General features: G+C 39.9%; 1 long non-coding RNA gene across 2 annotated transcripts in view; it reads left to right on the top strand.

The window, feature by feature from the left end:
• Positions 1-18,710, top strand: part of LOC133387217 (uncharacterized) — a 115,405-nt gene continuing 96,695 nt past the window's right edge. Inside the window, exons 1-2 of one of the 2 annotated variants that reach the window (XR_009763418.1) lie at positions 1-883; positions 1,670-1,784. This is a non-coding gene — a long non-coding RNA (uncharacterized LOC133387217). The remainder of the gene's footprint in view (positions 884-1,669; positions 1,785-18,710) is intronic. The other variant, XR_009763417.1, reaches the window with a different exon arrangement.

The following is an 18,710-nucleotide window of genomic DNA, read 5'->3' as shown; positions in this document are numbered from 1 at the left end:
TAATTATAGAGTTATGTTATGGTGTGGAGGTGTAGAGCTCCACACCACTGGTCTGGCAACATTAGAGCATTAACATAATAAGGGAAGGGCAACTTTAATGTGGGAAGCAATCACACCATTGGTCCTTCCCACATATTCTTACATTATGAGAGCACCATGTAAAACAACCATGGGGAAACAGTAATGATTCTACTTCTGTAATGTAAGAACCAGATGTAAGAACTAGCCATCAGGCCCAATTCATGAGACAGCAGCTTGAGAGCCGCTTATCTGAAGCTTCTTCCCACACTATACAGGGATCATATGGATAATAGCACTACTGGAATGGTGGCAATTGCATGGTTGTTCCCCGGCTGATCATCCAGCAAGGTGGGAGGATGACAGTCAGGTGGAAAAGAGACGCGCAATTGGCCCACCTAGATGGTGGCTGTACCAACAAGGTCTTGGAGCAGCGTGGGAAGAAGTCAAGGGAAACCTCCAGCCCACACTGCTGAGTTAATGGGAATTGACCTTAGAGTGGCTTTGGATGTTACAAACTTGGGAGAGGGCTGGTAGGATGCATGCACAATTCACGCTTCTGTATTTCCTATAAAACATCCGAAGTGAAACATGCATCTCTGAGCTCTAGAGGTGGAGAAAGCTCGTGCATGTCACTGCAAGGGGAGATACGTGAGCAGAGAGAATGAAAGTGCAAGATGCTGTGCTTCCTCTCCTGCTTCTCCATAATATCTGACGCTGCTTCCAGGATTAGCCATCAGTCTTTTAGATCCTGACTTTCAGGGAGGTCCAGCACTGAAGCAGATGTCTGATGGAATAGATGGATCAGGATCATGGATTTCTTTCAAGGTCTTGTTGGAGTCTATGTATGCTGCTTACATCACAGGTATCTACTATATAAAATCAGGGAGTAAGTAAAAGACGCCAGAGGTTTGCTTTGTGAGCAACGTTTTCCTCCCCAGAGACCTTTAATAGCAGTCTATGCTTTTAAGATACTGTGGAATTTTAACAATACTAAATGACCCCTACCAAGCAAACACTCTGAGAAATGAGTGATTGTTTTCAAGAATAACATAGCAGGGTTTCTGTAATTCTATTATCCTTTTATAGAGGTAGCTAAGATAAGCAAAACAAAAGGAAAAGATAGCTGAATAGCTATTTGGAGACATTTCATTTACTTCTCCCTTGTAATTATCATTATTCACTAATGACCCCTTTCTTTTTTGTGACAATGCTTTTACTGACTACTAACAATAAAGTTCTTTTTTCTTAAATTCTGGTTAAGGCAAGCTTACTCAAATACAAATGGAAGATATATTTTTCTCTCCTTTTAAATTGCATTTTAAAAAAAGGAGAAAGAAACAATAGGTTGAAAAAGAAGCTGTGTTGACAAAAATGCATTGTTTTGAAGTTTAACTATTAATTGTTGAACCAGATAAGATCAAGCCTATATGAAATGAGAAGTGTGTTTCTTTGCTGTATAGATACTTGATTTGTGTTGCATCTTGAAATGAAATGTCATCAGGGGTATAGCAAAAATCATGGTACACAGTGATGATTGGAAAACCAGTCAGTAGTACATCTTATAAAGCATAGTTAGTGATACTTACTGCTTTCTTATTTTCCATAGGTAATATTTTATTCCTTGTCTGTTCCCATTTTGTCTCTGTAGCCCTTCTTGCTTTTTTTGTTCTTTGTTTGGACTTTGTTTGCTCAGGAATCTAATCCTGTATTCTGTGTTTTTCACTGATACATGAAGAGTTCCATATAGCCATGCAACAACACAGGTAAGCTTATCCAAAAATTTCGCAAGCATAAGATGCATCCTTGTGGCCTCATACTCATTAGCCATTTAGACCTCCTGATGCAATGAATGGTTGTATCTGCTTTGGGTTCAGGTGTGTTTTGTTTCAAACAGGAGAGGGTTGTCACTATGAATTGACTTGCTGATGCACCAAAGTCTTTGGTAGTGTAGTAGCTCAATGCAGGATTTTAATCTTAGTGAGAAATGTCTGACAGAAAATACTTAAGAACGAGAGAATGAAGGTTACTGACAGATAATGCTATCTTGAATCTTCTTGAGTGATTAACTACTAAAGCTGCAATACTATACATTAGGATTTCCCCAGCCTAATGTGCTCCAGATGTTTTGGACTACGACTTCCATGATCCCTAACCATTGGACATGCTGGCTAAAGCTGATGGGAGTTACCAAAACTTCCAAAGGGCACCAGTTTGGGGAAGGCTGCCATATACACTTACGTGAGAGCCAGTCCCATTAAACTCATTGAAACTTACTTCTGAGTAAGCATGTGTATATTATGTTTATATTATTTTGGCAAGGAAAGGGAGGAAGATATGAGAGCAGTAGAAGTTTCTAATTAGCTCATCTTCTATAAGACATGTGATAGTAAATGTGTCTTTGCATTTCTAAAAAGCAAATAGAAGCTGCTGGGGGCACCAGTGATGATCAGGAACACAGCAAGTGTTAACCCTTTCCTTCCTCTGAACCTGGTGTTGGCAGGACTAGTTTGGCCAACTGTTTGTAAAGTGACAAACAGCACAATCTCAGCCTATTTAATTCAATGGGGTTATGACAGCAGCCAAAGAGACCAAGCTGTGAACCAGGAAACCCTCAGTTACAATCTCACTTCTGCTACAGTTTTTTAGGTGGCATTAGGCAAGTCAGCCTCTCTCAGCCTCACCACCTGCAATATGAGAATGATGACATGGCCCTTGTTAAAAGGCTTACTGAGATAATGTATGTGAACTGTTTTGACTACATAGATATTAAATATTATTATGAAATAAAAACTATGAGGGTAAATCCCCCTTTTTGAGATTCCATTCATTTGAACTTGGGTTGCAATCCTAAGCATGTACACTAGGAAGTAACTCTTATAAACATCAGTGGACTTTACTGCAGCATAAACATGGTTTAATATAAGGTTGTTCAAAAGCTAACTATGACCTTTATTTTATGAGCTAGCATGAAATGTCTGGCACGAATAACAGCTTTCAGAAAGAATGTCAGCTTCTCAGAGCACTACAATTGCAAGGTGCTATTAGTACATTTTGTGATACAAGGACAGATGAATAAAAACTACCATCCTTCATACCAGCTTTTCTGTGTTCAGTAGAAGTGCCCCTTTTTGTTGGTGGAAGATTTGTTTTTCTGAAAGCAGGATAATAACTGCATTAGTTGTTGTGTCAGAAACCATCGTTGTCATCTTCCATGGGAAAAGCCCTACCCATGGCTTGTTCCTGGCTCCAAAACACTGCTTAAATTACCCAGTGATTACTCATCCTCTGAAGCTCATTCGTGGCTTTGGAAAATCCATCCCAACAGTCTATCATGTAGGATTCCATAAAATTACTATGCATCACATGAGGTCCATCCTAGTGGCCCATATGAGCAAAATGATTGTGTGGATGAAATCCTTGTATCCAGTGTGTGATTCCATCCTTGAGATATGACTGGAGTGGCATGGGACCCAGCTGTTGAGAAGTGGCAGCTGAAACCTTCACAGCAAAAATAATTATTCCTACTCTCTAAAACTGAAAACAGCAGGCCAAGACTTTTTTTAAGTGCCAGTTGCATTGTTAACATTTCTGTTTATATATTCCCACCAAAACAATTTTGGTAATAAATGTTTATAAACTGGAGTTGTCCAGCTACAACAACTTGTTCCTTCAGTTCCTTCACAATGCTACAATACAGCTGAAACAGTTCACCTCTGATTTTTCTATTAAGGTACATCTAAGGGCTCGTCCACATTTGAGCATTATTTAGCTGTTAATCCACATTTCCCCCATTCAGATTAGGCCAGAGTAGTCCACAGACAGTAGCAGAAAGTGAGAGTTGATACACTCCGCCCCCTGCCCCCCCCAAACCACTGAAACAATTTGTCTGCAACCCTGAGTGGAGTGGTTTACAGCTCCATTTCCCCCAATTTATTGGATTATCCCCATATTGGGAACCCATTGAAATTGGTATTGTTTGAGGGTAATGTCATGTGGACTATGCATATTAAATGGGAAGACAGTTGCAAACACACAGGAAGCTCTGGTGTGGACAAAAGTAACACAGGAGATCCATGATTAAGATTGTGTGTTGTTTTTTAATTACTAGCAATACTAGGGTGGCCCAGATTGGATTGGGATAATGGTGCTAGGGTAGGGCATTTAACCTCCCCACCCCTGTGTTGGTTTCCTGATTGAAAATCACATGCAAACACACTCACAAGCTGGTACTTACTCCATGGAAAAAACTTGTTTTCTACATGTAACCTTTCCCCAAATAAGCAAGTAGTTTTGGTGATTTATGTTGCTTTAACTAGGAAATGGTGTGGATTCCCCAGTGCCTTACCTGTCCTGATCTGATTTACAGGTCCCTGTAGCTGCTATTAAAAAAAAAGAAAGGCAAGCAGTCCTCATCTTGGATCTTTCACAGCACACCTAGTTTAGCCCTTAGCTTTCTTCCCTTCCTTTTGTTTGACTAAACAATGGATATTGTGACTGCCATGAAGTGGCCCAACTCATAGTTTTGAAGTCCATCACATTTGTAAGATCATGCAATGGTCCAGAGTTGAGGAAGACTAAATCTGAATCCTGTCCGCAAGCAGTGGAACATATATTAGGAGTTCCAACCATCACAGGGGTGTGTGTGTGTGTTTAGTACACCCCACCTGGGCTGGGCTGGCATTGAATCCATCCTAATCACATATTCACAAACATCTTCTAAATCTCTCTGTGCTGTGAAATAGGTGAGTTTCAGCAATACAGAAATTGCACAAGTCTGATTGATTGTGTGTCAGGGTTAAAGACTGAATAAACACTGTTAGGAATAACACACTTTAACAGTAGAAGAATTAATTACATGACTGATTACTGAAAAAGAAGATATTTCAAAGTCACCTTGGCAGTTTTGGATATCTTCTATCCATTAATTTTAATAAGAATGAACCATTCATGTATTTTGAAGAGCAGGAAATAGAGTTGGCTTTTTCTCAATTTCTTTTTTTCTCCTCCAGCCCTCTGGTTTTAGAAGATTTTCTGTCCAAATTATTATCTCCAGCCATGCCTGTGTATCTGGCTGGAAATATTTTTTGGCCCTCAAACACACACACGTGGGTGGGTGGGTGCATATGTATGATCTGAAAAACAATGAAACATTGCTGCATTTTGTTGGTCTCTAGATCCTCACAATCAGCCGCAACTTTCTACATTAACAGATGACTGACAAAACATAAACCAGCTTCAACTTCTTTTGTTACATGCTTTCACCTTTGTCAGTAATGCAGATCTGTTAGTTTTCAAACAGGCAGTGAGAGCCAAGATGAGACTTCTAAGAATGCTGAGAGTAGAGACGATTCTTAGGAAAATGACACCTGTCATTACAAATGGGGAAAAAACATGCAATCCTTTAGGCAATAGAAGGCAAGCAAGAACTCTGTATGCAGACTGAACAGGCTAACAGCACAAGGCATTAACCTGGGGGATCATTTGTAAATCTCTACCTATGCCTTTCAGTATTTTTAAAACCATTCTTGCACACTTTTTTAAAAAATGGCTATATCACCTTCCTGAAAACTTGCTCCTTCCTCAGCATTCTTCTGTCACCTTGTTTAGAAATCAAACATCCCTTTCAGAAGGCGAAAGTCAAAATATTTAACAAAATAGTTGTAAACTGGTCTCTGTTTTGCCAGTCCTCTCTTTGCCTGAATATAGGATTGTTTGGGTAAGTATAAAAACTAATGTGATAGCCTATCCTGCCACAGTTACATTAGAGTTTTCTCATTATTTGGCACGATAGTCATCAGTCAGAGCAAGCTGCTCAATTGACAGCTTTGATTTAGAGTGGCTTTAGACATGAAACACAGGCAATATAGGAAATGTTTCCAACCAACATTTGTCTGAAATGAAATCATTACATTTTTTCCACTAGTTCAGTGTTGTCTGCACTGACTGACAGCAGCTCTCCAGAGTTCCTTTCCCAAACTTACCTGGAGGGATCGAATCTCTTCTTTCTTTATTTAAAATGTTTAAATCACATCTTCTGCATAAAAGGCATGTGAACCGCCACTGAGCTGCAGTCCTTTCCAAAAGTCATTGCTATTACATTGGGAACATGTGTATCCTTCATGAAGGAGATGCAAGAGTTTTATATGGGATTTAGGGATGGGTGAGAATTTTGATTCAAGCTGAATCTATCAAATTTGCACTTTTTGAAACAATATGACAAACAAAACACAGCCATCCTTCAAAATTCGCACTTACTTGAATTTTGCAATGTAGTTTGACAAACACTGTTTTTAAAATGCATATATTAGGGGGGTGCATAAAGATGAATTCATGAATGAAAGTAACATGCAAAAATGTGTTCTATGATAAAAAAAATGGCTTGCAATAATGTGTACATTAGTCAAAACTACCTACAAAAATGCTTGGTCCATTGAATCTTCTCCTTGATTATGCCCTGGAAAGATCTTGATTTAGTTCCTATATCAGGTGTGGGAACCTTCTTTTCTTCTCCAACCCCCGCCCCATATTGCTAGACTGCAAGTCCAGTCATCCATCGCCAATGGCCATGATGGCTGGGGCTGATAGAAGCTGAAGTCCAATTAACATCTTGCTGCAATCCATCGGCTCCAATTTGTGTACCCCATGTTCTTTCATGCACACGAGCTTACTGTTATATTCAGTGAAAGTGAGTAGTTTGAGTAGTTTGTTGTAAAATATCCATGCTCTGGATTCTGGCCATTGGATCTCTCTGACTTACCTCCCCTTCCAGGTGTGTGTTGTAGGGATGAGCAAGATACAAACATGGAACGAATTTTCTTCAGTAAAGGCAGCCTCACCCAACCTGATGCCCTCCAGGTGTTTTGGGCTACTTCTCCCATTTGCTCCAGCCAGCATGGGCAACGATCAGGGATGGTGAGAACTGTAGTCTGACAACATCTGGAGGTCACCAAGTACAGGAAAGCTGAAATTGTAGGGTATGTATCGCCGTTTCAAGTATACACAGAGAGAGAGACACACACAAATGCCATGAACATTTTACTGAACCCCATGAAACAATGCCTCATCCAGGAGGAGTATTTTGGATAACATGTCAGAATCCAAATTGCCCCTAAGATATGCAGCCTCTGCAAAAGTATTTTACCTTCAAAATGTTTACATGTTTGGTACGTTTGATGGGACCTCCCTATAGAGAGAAGAGCCAGCCAAGTTTTGTATATCTCTCCTTGCTTTTGAGACAATCACACGCTGACAACAATCTGCTTTTTGAATGATTCTGGATTCCCCCATCCCACTGCTTTCTCTTTTTTTCATTTTACATGAGCAGGTGCTTTGATAAAATGCCAGCCTATAATAGGATTCCATTTTTTCCTTTGGTAGTCCAAAGAGAATGAAAGGCAACCCTTGGCAGAGTCAAGAAAATGTTCTACTTTTTGTTTTCATTATAATTATTCCAAGACTTTATCTATAAAACACAAAATACCCAGGAGAAGACAAAACAAAGACCAGTTTTCATCTCATAAGTTGTTCTCTTCTGTGCATTTTGTTATAACCAGTGCAAAGCAAATAAATAGAAGTGTGAATTCAGTTGAGTTGAGAAATGTCTGATCATTCAAGATATTCTTTTCTATGCATGAGAACCAATGCCATAGTAATCAATGGATCATTCCCCATTTTCATTGACAGCTTTTCAAAAGTTTATTCTTTTCACTCATTGATGTGTTGCAGAAGTAGAAGGGCTAGTAAAGGCTAGTAACATTTATGGATTTATTTGGAAAGCTGGTTTGTTTCTCATTGATTTCAGTAGGAGAGAGTCAAGCACATGCTTCGTTTTCCCATTGCATTCAAAGGAGCCTCGCACTGTATAACTTTGGCTGGATTGCTGTGCCCCATGTTTTTGTTCTTAGAAGTTTTAGTCATGAAGTGTATCCCACATAGCTCAATAAACCATACTTCAGATGTGTAAAAGTCCCTAAGGGAGGATCAAAGATTACATCTTTATTACAAGTTCTCATCTTTTTTCAACAATCACAAGGGAAAGGGGGGATGAAAATGAAGCATAGTGTAGCAAAATAAATAAATGTAGACTTCTGTTCGATACAGTGCGTTCTGTGGGTTTCCCTATTCACTGCAATGAAAGAGGCAGCTACGCATATACCTTTGCCTTGTGGAGCTGCTGATCCATTCACAAGAACAGGCAAAGCCTTGTAGATTTGAGAGCTGTGTATGTTCTTTGGAACTCTTGTAACAAGTTATCAGGCCAGGACATTGGTGTCTTCTCTTGAAGCCAATGATCAACAAAGGAAGGTGTGGCAACCACTTCTACAAGAATAGAATAATTGAGTTGGAAAGGACCTCAAATGTCATCTTGTCCAAAGTCCTGCTGATGAAGGATATCCATCCAGCATTTACTTTAAAAACCTCTAACAAAGGAAAGTCCACCACCTTCCAAGGTGACTGGTGTATAAAACAATGCATGATGCTGGAGAAAGTGGACATATATTTTCATCATATCAGAATCCAGGATTATAAGGCTGAATATTTGGAGATACAGGATGGACAGAGGCTAGTACACAGTAAAACAATGGAATTTACTGCAACAAGATGTAGGGGAAAGTGTGGTTGTGCCCATGTCCTGCTGAGGAGCTTTCCATAGGCTTCTGGTGGACCACTGTGAAAACCCTCCTCTGGATATGTTCCAGCCAATAACATTCTTAAATTCTGGTGCCCAGAACAGCAGATACAACTCCATCTGAGAGCCTCTATATAGAGCCTCTATATACTAAGACAAATTGAACTACTGTACTGATCTATAATGCTGCTATTTTGGACAGATGAGGAAACATCCCCACATAGTATTTGGAATAACACAAGGAACTGTCACGGGATTTGCCAAGGCAAGTCATTAATATCTAAGCAAGAAATAAAAGAAAACATAATGACAGCATTTGAGCAAAACCTTCTCCAGCTAGCTGAGAGAGAGAGAGAGAGAGAGAGAGAGAGAGGAGGACAGATATAGAAGATAAGGAAGAGAATGACAGGTTTTGTGGGATATTTAACAGAATGCAAAGAACAAGAGGACAGAGAAACACCCAACTTTCTGTGTCAGGTATAAACAGAATATCACAAAGCAAAGTCACTGATGGCTATGACAGGAAATATATGGGTCAAGTGAAAGCATTGGACTTCTAAGAATACCAGGATCAGAAAATAAGGGCTGTAGGTTGAGACCACAAATGGTGAAAGATGCAGATATTCTATAGTCCCAGACAATCATTTGTAAATGGAGGGAGAAGGGTTCCCCAGAAGAAACCTACTTATGAAGAAACCTTCCTGTGGGTACAATCTGTACCCTTAACTGAAACTTGCTTTGGATGAACTCCTTGGTTTGTCTCCAAGAACATTTGGCAGAGGCAAAAATGGATTCATTCTACTCTGCCCACACTCTAGAGTAGATTGTGGAGAGGCCTACTATAGCTTAGGAATGTCCACTGGTCATGCTGGTAGGCTTCATCTTGTATGCTGTTTCCAGACTCTAGAATATGACATGTCCAAGGTCCATTCTTATAAATTACTAGTGTGAAGTCTAATATCATTAACCCTAAACTTGCAAAGCTGGGTGAGTAAACTTGGCTGTGACAGTGTCACCCCAGTGCAAGAGATCTTAGATACTTCTCATGAGACTTGTATGAGCACATTTACATTAGACTTAACAGATCCCAAGATGTGACAATACATTTCAAGGTAGTTCTGTTTATGCCACAGTGGAAGCATATGGACAAGAATTAGTTTGAAACACACAGAAGAATCAATGCAAAGTACAAGTCACAATGATGTGATGCTTGCGTGCATGTGTGTTGTATGTGTGTGAATGTGTTTATGTAATATGAACTACCTCGGTTACTACAGAGCAGATTCTTCTTCCTTTCACTGAGATATTTTTGTCTCCTATGCTCCACACACAGACTATGCTGCAAGTGGGGAATTTCTGCTCAAGTAATTAAGAAGAAAGTATAACTGAGTAACAAGATAGTGCCATCCCTACTCTGATAACAATGAGGAAATGGAAATGAATCTTCTGCAAAAGTGGATACGACATGGACTGCTTAACACCTTGACTGAGTATCTGGGGGGTCTGTATTTGAATTGCAGGAGCCAGATCAGTAATTGATACCTGAGGGATTCATTTAGCTAGTTAGAGCTGTAATCACCAGCTTGAAGGGCTTATTTACCTCATTGCTTTGAAAAGGGAAGTTATATTTTTCTAAGCTGTTTTCCAGGAACTTTGCTGTTTGTAATATTCAAAAAGCACAAGAGATGGCATGAGCTCTGTCTTCTTTTTCTTTTAAACTTTTATAGTGCTAGCAACTCCACAATCCTTTTCGTATGAGCTATTAGCTGAGTATACAAAGACTAATAGGATACATCCATTATGCAAAGCTTGGCTATCACTAAGAAACAAACAGCATTTCCTCTTTAAAAAGATACCCATGTTTTATAGAAGTCTGTTCAATGCATCTACTTTAGTGCCCTCTTGAGAATTCTTTCTTTGAGCAGAAGAACAAGCAATGGCACGCAAAGAGTTTACCATGACGGAGATAACCTTTTGATTTACAAGAGTGAATATTTTAAGTGGATTTTAGTGATTGCCTGGCTTTGGAGGAAACATTTGCGTTTTTAACAACAGCAAACAAATTTCAGATAGAGCTGTTTTTCCTCTTACAGTAACATGGTAAAAAAAGAAGTCTTCATTGACAAATTTGCCTATTGCATGGATTCCTTTACTGTGGGACATACCCAGGAGGATGCTGCCTAGATTCTGGAGCACATCAGGTTACAACCATGGGAGTTCAAAAGTGATAGGGTCGTGGGCCAAATCAGATCTGCATGAATGCAGTTAACATACAGCCAGCAGCAGAGGGGTGGGTGAGAAGAATTTATTCCTTTCCCTTCCTGTATGGGCCTAATGAAAATTGTCCATCCTAAAGCTGCTCATTGCTTCAGCACTAGTGAAAGGTTTCTCCTAATGTAAATAACAACCGGGGGGCGGTCAGAATTAGAGCAGAAGGAGAAAGGGGTAAAATTCTTCCTACCCACTCCCTGCATTCCCAGTGCTGATGCCACCCTACCTGTTCACAACTATTTACATTTCAAAAATTCACTTTGATTGCATTCACGTCGTTCATGTTTGACCCCAGCAGTCAACACTTCAGACTGCCCCTCACACAATGGTTCCTTAAATCAGGCAGAATATTATCAGCTTGTGTGCTCTGAATAATTGTTCAGAATTTTCGAGAGGCTTTTGGGCCTGCAACCACTCACCCTGTTTTGAGGCTGTTCAAGCCTTATATTGTCAACTGGCCCTAACCCTATAAGGAAGGCGATCCAATCAGGTGGTAAGGCAAGGATGTTGACAATGTTGTCTTAACTGTTGTAAACTCTATGTGAGCCCCACACCTATCCGGGTGTGGACAAGCCATACATGCTCAAAATGGATGTGTTCTGCATGGGTGTGGCAGCTCACAATGCCAACAACTGTCTTGGTGCATAGGCACATAACCCCCTGCCATGTAGATACTGGAGATTCAGATGTTCATTTTGGGCAAGCAGTGGCAACGTTATTTATCAAGGAAATTGGAACAGGGGCAGACTAAACTAAAGAGTATTAGACAATAGACAATTCTGGACCTAAATGTTAGAGACAATGTTTCAGGTAAATGAATATCACATAGGTTGTGGTTTCAGGGATTATATGTTGTGATAAATACATCATTACAAACCAAGGGATGAAGATGAAGTGGATCCTAGGGACAATGTGTAAAAAAAATCTCTCTTGCTGCTGAAAGTAGGACACACATTTTTCAATGTAAAATAAGCCTTGAAAACCTCCCCAGATAAGTTGGTCTGATCTTCTACAACAACACACTGCTCTTTTCAAATGAGCTGGATGGCTAGTGATTCCATTCATCTCCCATGATTAGTGACTGATGGCATCAGTCCAATTAGAAGTTCTCTGACTAGCTTACTTTTCCTATTCCAACAACTGTCATGAAATGCAGTGGAGTCCTGGTATTGATTCCCTCCCCCATTGATTAACAATGCAATAAGTATACTGTGTCAGACCAGTGATCCATCTAACTTAGCATTCAATCTACAAGCAATGACCAGTCAAGCAGGAGCATCTAGTAGCTAAAGGCACACTATCTTGAAAACGGAGGCCCTGGTTCTGGTTTTCATGCCTTGTGATATAAGCCATGTTGTTTTCCATCTTGACTGAGAAATTATCACCCTATAATGAACAGATAATATCAATAGCAGCCAATGTGGCGAGGCAGGCACTGTACTAGATAATGTACAAGCTTCTATCTCAAAGGCCAAACATTGGCTTACTGTGGTTAATTAAAGAGATGTAACTGTCTTTGTGAAAGAATAACACATGAAATTGCAAATAATCAGGCTATCGTGATAGCTGTGAAACTAAATGCAAGCTGTGTGTCTACAGAAATTCTCCCTCAAGACTTCTTTACTAGGAGTAACATCCTATATTTGGTTTGGGGGTATTTTTCCAAAGCATTATCTTGCCTTCTCTCGTTGGTTTTACTAATTTCTGCTTACTTTTAAAATCTTCCTGGGTTAAACTAATAGCAATGTTCAGCTTAATTATTTTCTCCTAGTACCTTTTAGTTGCTCATTTGTTAACTGCTGCTAATGGGGGTCTCTTTATATAAATCTTAGTTTAATAAATTGCTTTAGATGACAGGATACAAAAAAGCTGAAAAATGTTCCATATTTTCCACTCGGTCCTAATAGGTTCATGACTAGAATTAAGGTGGTTATATTGATATGTTAGGGGAGTACCTAGGATATTTAGTGTCAGGCTAGGAATTAATAATGATCTTGATGTGAAAAACTAACTCTATTTCCTTTATATTAAATAGTTTCTACTTTATACAGTGGTCCTGTTGCACCCATGTCCTCTGCTGATGCAAATTGGTAGTCATCCTATGTATTTATGCCAATTTATGTTTAAACTAAAGATATTTTTTTTCATGGACATCAATGCTGTCATCTGGTAAACTATCAATATGATTTGGGTATCCAAAGCTAATTCCTTCCTTGCCTTTCTTTGGTTTTATAAAGAAGAATGAATTAACCAGAACATATATATCTGAAGGGGTCATGAGTTGCTAGCATTAGGGGCAGAACCAATTAACAAAGTCTAAGACCCAGTTCATACATGGAAACAGCCACATTGGTGGCTTATTGAACCACAAGCCAGACTTGTATTTAGCTGAGGAAGAAAGTAGCATGACCTTCAGGCAAGTAGACTAGGCAGTTAAGCTTTTGTGATTTGAAATATTGCTGGTTCCTTTTCTTCCTTGCAACTGTTGAGACATCTCAGATGACTATCATTGATATATGGAGAAAGGCTGTTTCTCAGTAATGAAACGCTTGCTATGCATGCAAAAAGCCCCAGATTCAATCCCTGGCAGCTCCAGGTATGGCCAGGCAGGGTAGACAATACTGAGTTAGATGGACTAAGGTCTGACTCGGGATATAGCAGAAGGGCTAATAAACCTTTTGTCTCTGCTAGCTACTTTGATGAACTTATTTGCATGGTTTCCAAACCGTTTTATGTCAGTGGTTCTCCATGTTGTTTGGGCCATTTCCACCATGTGATCTCAACCTGCCAAAAAAGGGAGGGCTGAGGGTTGCTGGTGATGTCCTGAAACTGTGAAAGCTACAAGAGACATCACTGCTTGCAAATTGTTTTACCATATGAAACGGCCTCCATGCAATTGCATTTCAAGTGGTCATCCGGATGGCTGTCTGTGTATATTGGGCCTAAGAGAAACAGAAGCAAACGGATGTTTTTCTGTTCACTTCATGAGATTCTACATGTCACCTCAAATGGTTCTATGAAAAAGGCTGCCTGTCCAGAAGTAACATTGTCTAAAAAGGAAAGACGTCGCATGGGAGATGGCAGCAGTTCTCTCATTTGCATGGCACTAACAGAAGATGAGCTAGTAGAACTACAGTTTGTAGGTATACCTTCATAATGCTGGTGGGGATCTTTCTTATACCTTTTTTTAAAAAAAAAAACTTCTGTACTTGCATACGGAAAGCTAATGTCAATGCAGAGAGTTCTTACACAGCGGTTCCCCTGATATGCTGGTTTTTCATTTATCTTTTCACAATCCTGAAGCAGTTTAACTTCCAGATTGACTGTTTAGTGTGAACCAAGCAAATGCAGGGCCTAAGAAGGGTGTTACTACAGCATGGGACTTTAGTAACTCCCCACGAACCAGCAACCTTTTGGGTCAGTGGACAGTCCTTCTTAAGACATTGGTTTGTTTGCAGTTCCTATAATGTAGCTCTTCTGTCATGAAGGTTTCTCTCTGAGGGCTAATGTTTAGACGATGGAACAGCCAGAATCGTAGGATTGCAATGTTGTAAGTTATAACTGGGTGAATATACCTAGTGTGTCAGAAAATTTCAAAAGTGGGCTTTCTCTGTGTGTGTGTGTGTGTGTGTGTAGAGCATACATATGCGTGTGCATGCATGAGAGAGAGTTAACGCTATATGTAATAAAATGGATATGCAGTATTGCCTACTCTCAAGGATGTTGTGAAGATCATGATCAATTAAAAGATTGAGATGTTTGAATATTGTGCTTACAGACTGAATTAAATGAAGCACCACAAATGTCAGGCGTATGAAACATATTTTTTCCATTATTATCTAAGGGGAGTGGGAAAGTTTGATCAAGTACTAACCAAGGAACATAATTGATACTAGTAAGCTCAAGGGGGAAAGGGATATTAAAAGCACCTTTTATTATGCTGTGAAGAAAAAGTGAGCATGGAGATTGACTGACATACTATATTATGAAAAATTTATTCTTCTCTGCCTGCCGACCCTATTACTACTACATGTTTTTTCAGTGTAAAATACACTTTCCTGATTTCCTACAGACCAGAATTCCAGCCACCGCCCTTGCTTTCACTGGTATTATTAGTTTTTTATTCCAGGTTTTGCTGATAAAAAACCAAAAATAATAGAAATCTCTTTCCTCATTTTCCCTTCAACTACTGAACGTTGCTTTTCACTGAAAGCTGTTTTAATTGTACCATTGTTCTGCTAAAGCCCTATTGTCTGTGTCCTTCAAAACTGTTGGTTATTTAAATGAGAAAAAAAAAGCTGAAAAGCACATTGTTGTAATTGATTTGTATGTTTGAATTGTCTTACCAGAAAACAAGGTTATGAATTTCATCTGTTGAGACGCAAAAAGAAAAATACTTTCCTACAAAAATAAAGGTTAATAAAAAGGAAATCATTATTCCTGTGTGTTTTCTTTGGTAACAATGAGTGCTATTGCTTCATTAAAATGGCATATATTAGGGTTCATAGGTATTATGGCTTTATGAGAATGGGTTGAGAAAGTTGATAATTTTGAATTTTAGAGTACATCTCCCCCAAACACAGCCCTATCCTCAGTCAGGCTTGGCACTGTACAGACACGGGCTATGCACATGGTTCTTAGCCAGATTCATAAGGGCAGGACATTGGAGGAGAGGTTCAGGGCCCAAGTCAGCAGAATGAAACATGGCTTAGTGCATTTTGAAGAAAGTTTCTCCTATGGGCCACCACATTGCATTCCACATGTCACACAGGAACCAGTAGAAGATCCCCTTCCACTGATCTTAACACATAGGCTGGTATACAGGGGAAATTGTTCCCTCACATATTTGGGGGCCAGGCTGTGCTGGGCTTTAAATGTTAACATAAGCACCTTGAATTGAGTGGTTGCTGTTTGAGAATCGGAGTTATATGCAACTGGCCTGCTGCTCGCATTTCCATAATTAGATCAGGAACCACAAGCACAGAATTCTGGTAATTAAGAAGTTCAGTTATACTGTTTCTGGCAGAAATGGACACTTGAATCCAGCCCAGCCTGCCGTCGCTTCCCTCACATTATTGGCACAGGCTGAGCTGAAAGCTTCATGATCAATGGGTAATTTGCCATGTCAGCAGGGCAGTGAAATCTGCTCCGGGTTGTACTCAGAACTTTCAAGGAGCTCTCTAAGGTTCTGAATCTATTTTGGAAATACATTTCAGCACCTCTGACAGCTCCTTGAGCATTCAGACTAAAATCCAGAGCAGATTCCAATGACCTGCTGACATGGAGCCACCAACTGGTAGTTTGATCATGTCCATAATTGTATGCTGGGTGGACTAGCAAAAATCCATGTCACAACAATGGGCAGTGTGTGAGCTGGTGGATGGAGGACCTTTATATTGTAAGTATCCCTGCAGACTGCAGTGCAGTGTGTTGCTGGTTGCTCTGCATCCCATGATAAAGTGCATCCCACAGAGTCTGCAATGGTTGGGAGGAAATACTGTTGCATCAAGTGTAAAGCACAGGTTTTGTCCTTAATGCAACAGGATCTCCAAGCGAAACACATTGCTTTTCCCTTTAAGAGTGAATGGTAGCCACTTGCTTATATAGGGGGCACTATTGAAGTGGAGGCTAAATTGCTTTCTGCCTCTAGCACAGCACGGTATCTGGAGTGACAAATAGTCTGTGTTGCAGATTTCTTGTTTATACCAGAATATTATGGAATATTAAGAACTTGCTCTTACAGGACATAGTTACTGTGTGCTTGGTTCATTTCTTGAATGATTTCCTCAGCACATATTTTGTTGAGTTCCCTGGCATGGATTAATTGCCCACTGAATTACTCGGCCTCAATATTTCCCATTTGTAAAATTGATTTTTTCCTCCCTGTATGCTTAATGCCTGTGTAATTCATAAGTGTAGCTTGATTTCATATGTATTGTTTGGGGTTTGCCTCACTTTCTTGAGTTACCTGCTATATATGTAAATTACTTCTTCCTTTCATATTGTGGCACCCTTGTCATCTGGAGCATATTGTGATCTGTGGGGCTAATGGCATTGCTTGGTGGGATGGAACAGATCATAAGCTTATGTAAGAGCTATGTACACCTTAAATTAACTATGTTTTCTGTAGGCTCACCGCTGGGCATAAATGGGCTCCACCCCAGGCCTCATTTAAGTGATTAAAATATATATTATACCTAGATTATTCCTGGAGGAAGGAAAGCAGCAGGATACTCTTATCTCCTGAAGAACCTACAGGCACTTTGGCAACCGAAACAAAAAGTCTCCTTAAAGCAATGGAGGGCAAGCTCTCCAGATGTTGCTGAAATCCAATTCCTATCATTCCCAGCCAGCATGGCCAATGGACAGGGATGATGGGATATGTAGTCTAACGCCATCTAGAAGGCCACAGGTTGGCCACCAGTGCCTTAAGGGCAACATGGAATTATCACTCTTGAAGCTGAACTTCAGGAGAGGGAGGCTGGTGGAAATCCACAGAGCAGAGTGTCAGAAGCAAACCAAGAACTTCATCTTGGATTTAGATTATTCTGTGCAGAAGAAAGGGATCTCAAAGTCCCTGAAATGCATCTGAGCTGACTGTGTGTGTTTCTATGTTAGGGAAAGACACATTCACTCTCCTCCTTCAGGATTTGCAAGGCATTGCAGTGAAAGGTTAGAAGAACTGCATCCTGGCTGCTTCCAGTACCCCCCCCCCGTGTGTAGCTGAAAACGGATACATTTTGCCAGCCTTTCCTCATTAAATTAAAGGAGCATTGACTGAATCACTTCCCTCCCCATTTGACATGAGAGTAGCTTAGCCAATCACTGCCAGAGGATTCATCTAGCTCTCTCAGCATCTCAAAACCACAATTCATTATATCACAGAATACTGTGTGTGCCTTCCTTTTTATGTAAAAAGTGAAATGTTGTAAATATTCATAACTCAGCTTAACAGAAACAGGAAAACAATCAGGGAAACAGGTGTCATGGCTCCCCTTTACTCAACAGCTTCCTTTCTCCCTCCCTTGGCCTGATGTTAATCCCAGTGGGAGTCACTGCCAGACTTGGTTTTGATTTACCAAAATTTGTATACTTCTTAACTTTAAATAAAACCTCTAAGTGGCTCACAAAGAATATAAAATGCACATTAATATTGTCAATAAAAATCAAACAGTTAAACATGTTTGTTCCCTTTCCATGTTGTTTTTGTTTGTTAACAAAATTTAAAGCTCTTTAAATGACTTTATTAAGTCTAAATTGATGGTGTGTTTGTTGAATTATCCTTGCACTTTTATTTAATATTTTAAATTTATTTATTTATTTGGTTGGTTGGTTGGTTGACTACATGTTCAGATGCAGTGCCCAAAAATAAAGCCCTTGTTCTGTTGTGCTCACAAACAGCCCAAATGTTAGCTATGTTTGCCTTAGAGTTCAAGCAAAGCAACTGTGGAGTGTGTCTCTGGAAATTCATCTCACCCTTCGCTGATCCAAAAACAGATCAGCAGAGCGTCAGCGACTGATTCCAAAGCCGAGAGCCTAATGCATTATTTAGATTTCCAATTAAACATCTGCATGGGAAATAGTGACAAGGCTGGCTTCCCCCACTGTGCTTTTGTTATCTTTACAATATGGCATGCATTATTCATGTGATCTTTCCATTTAGATGTCCCACAACGGTCGCCGAACTGCTGCGCCTTGTTTCATGAAGCAAATCTTTGCAACCCTCAGGGTTTTTTTTCTCTTCAAGTCATGTCCAAGAGCTTGACCCTGAAAGACTTGCCAGGAACTT

Source organism: Rhineura floridana, chromosome 1 (assembly GCF_030035675.1).
Source record: "Rhineura floridana isolate rRhiFlo1 chromosome 1, rRhiFlo1.hap2, whole genome shotgun sequence".
Taxonomy (NCBI): domain Eukaryota; kingdom Metazoa; phylum Chordata; class Lepidosauria; order Squamata; family Rhineuridae; genus Rhineura; species Rhineura floridana.
This window is presented reverse-complemented; position numbering and strand designations above follow the sequence as displayed.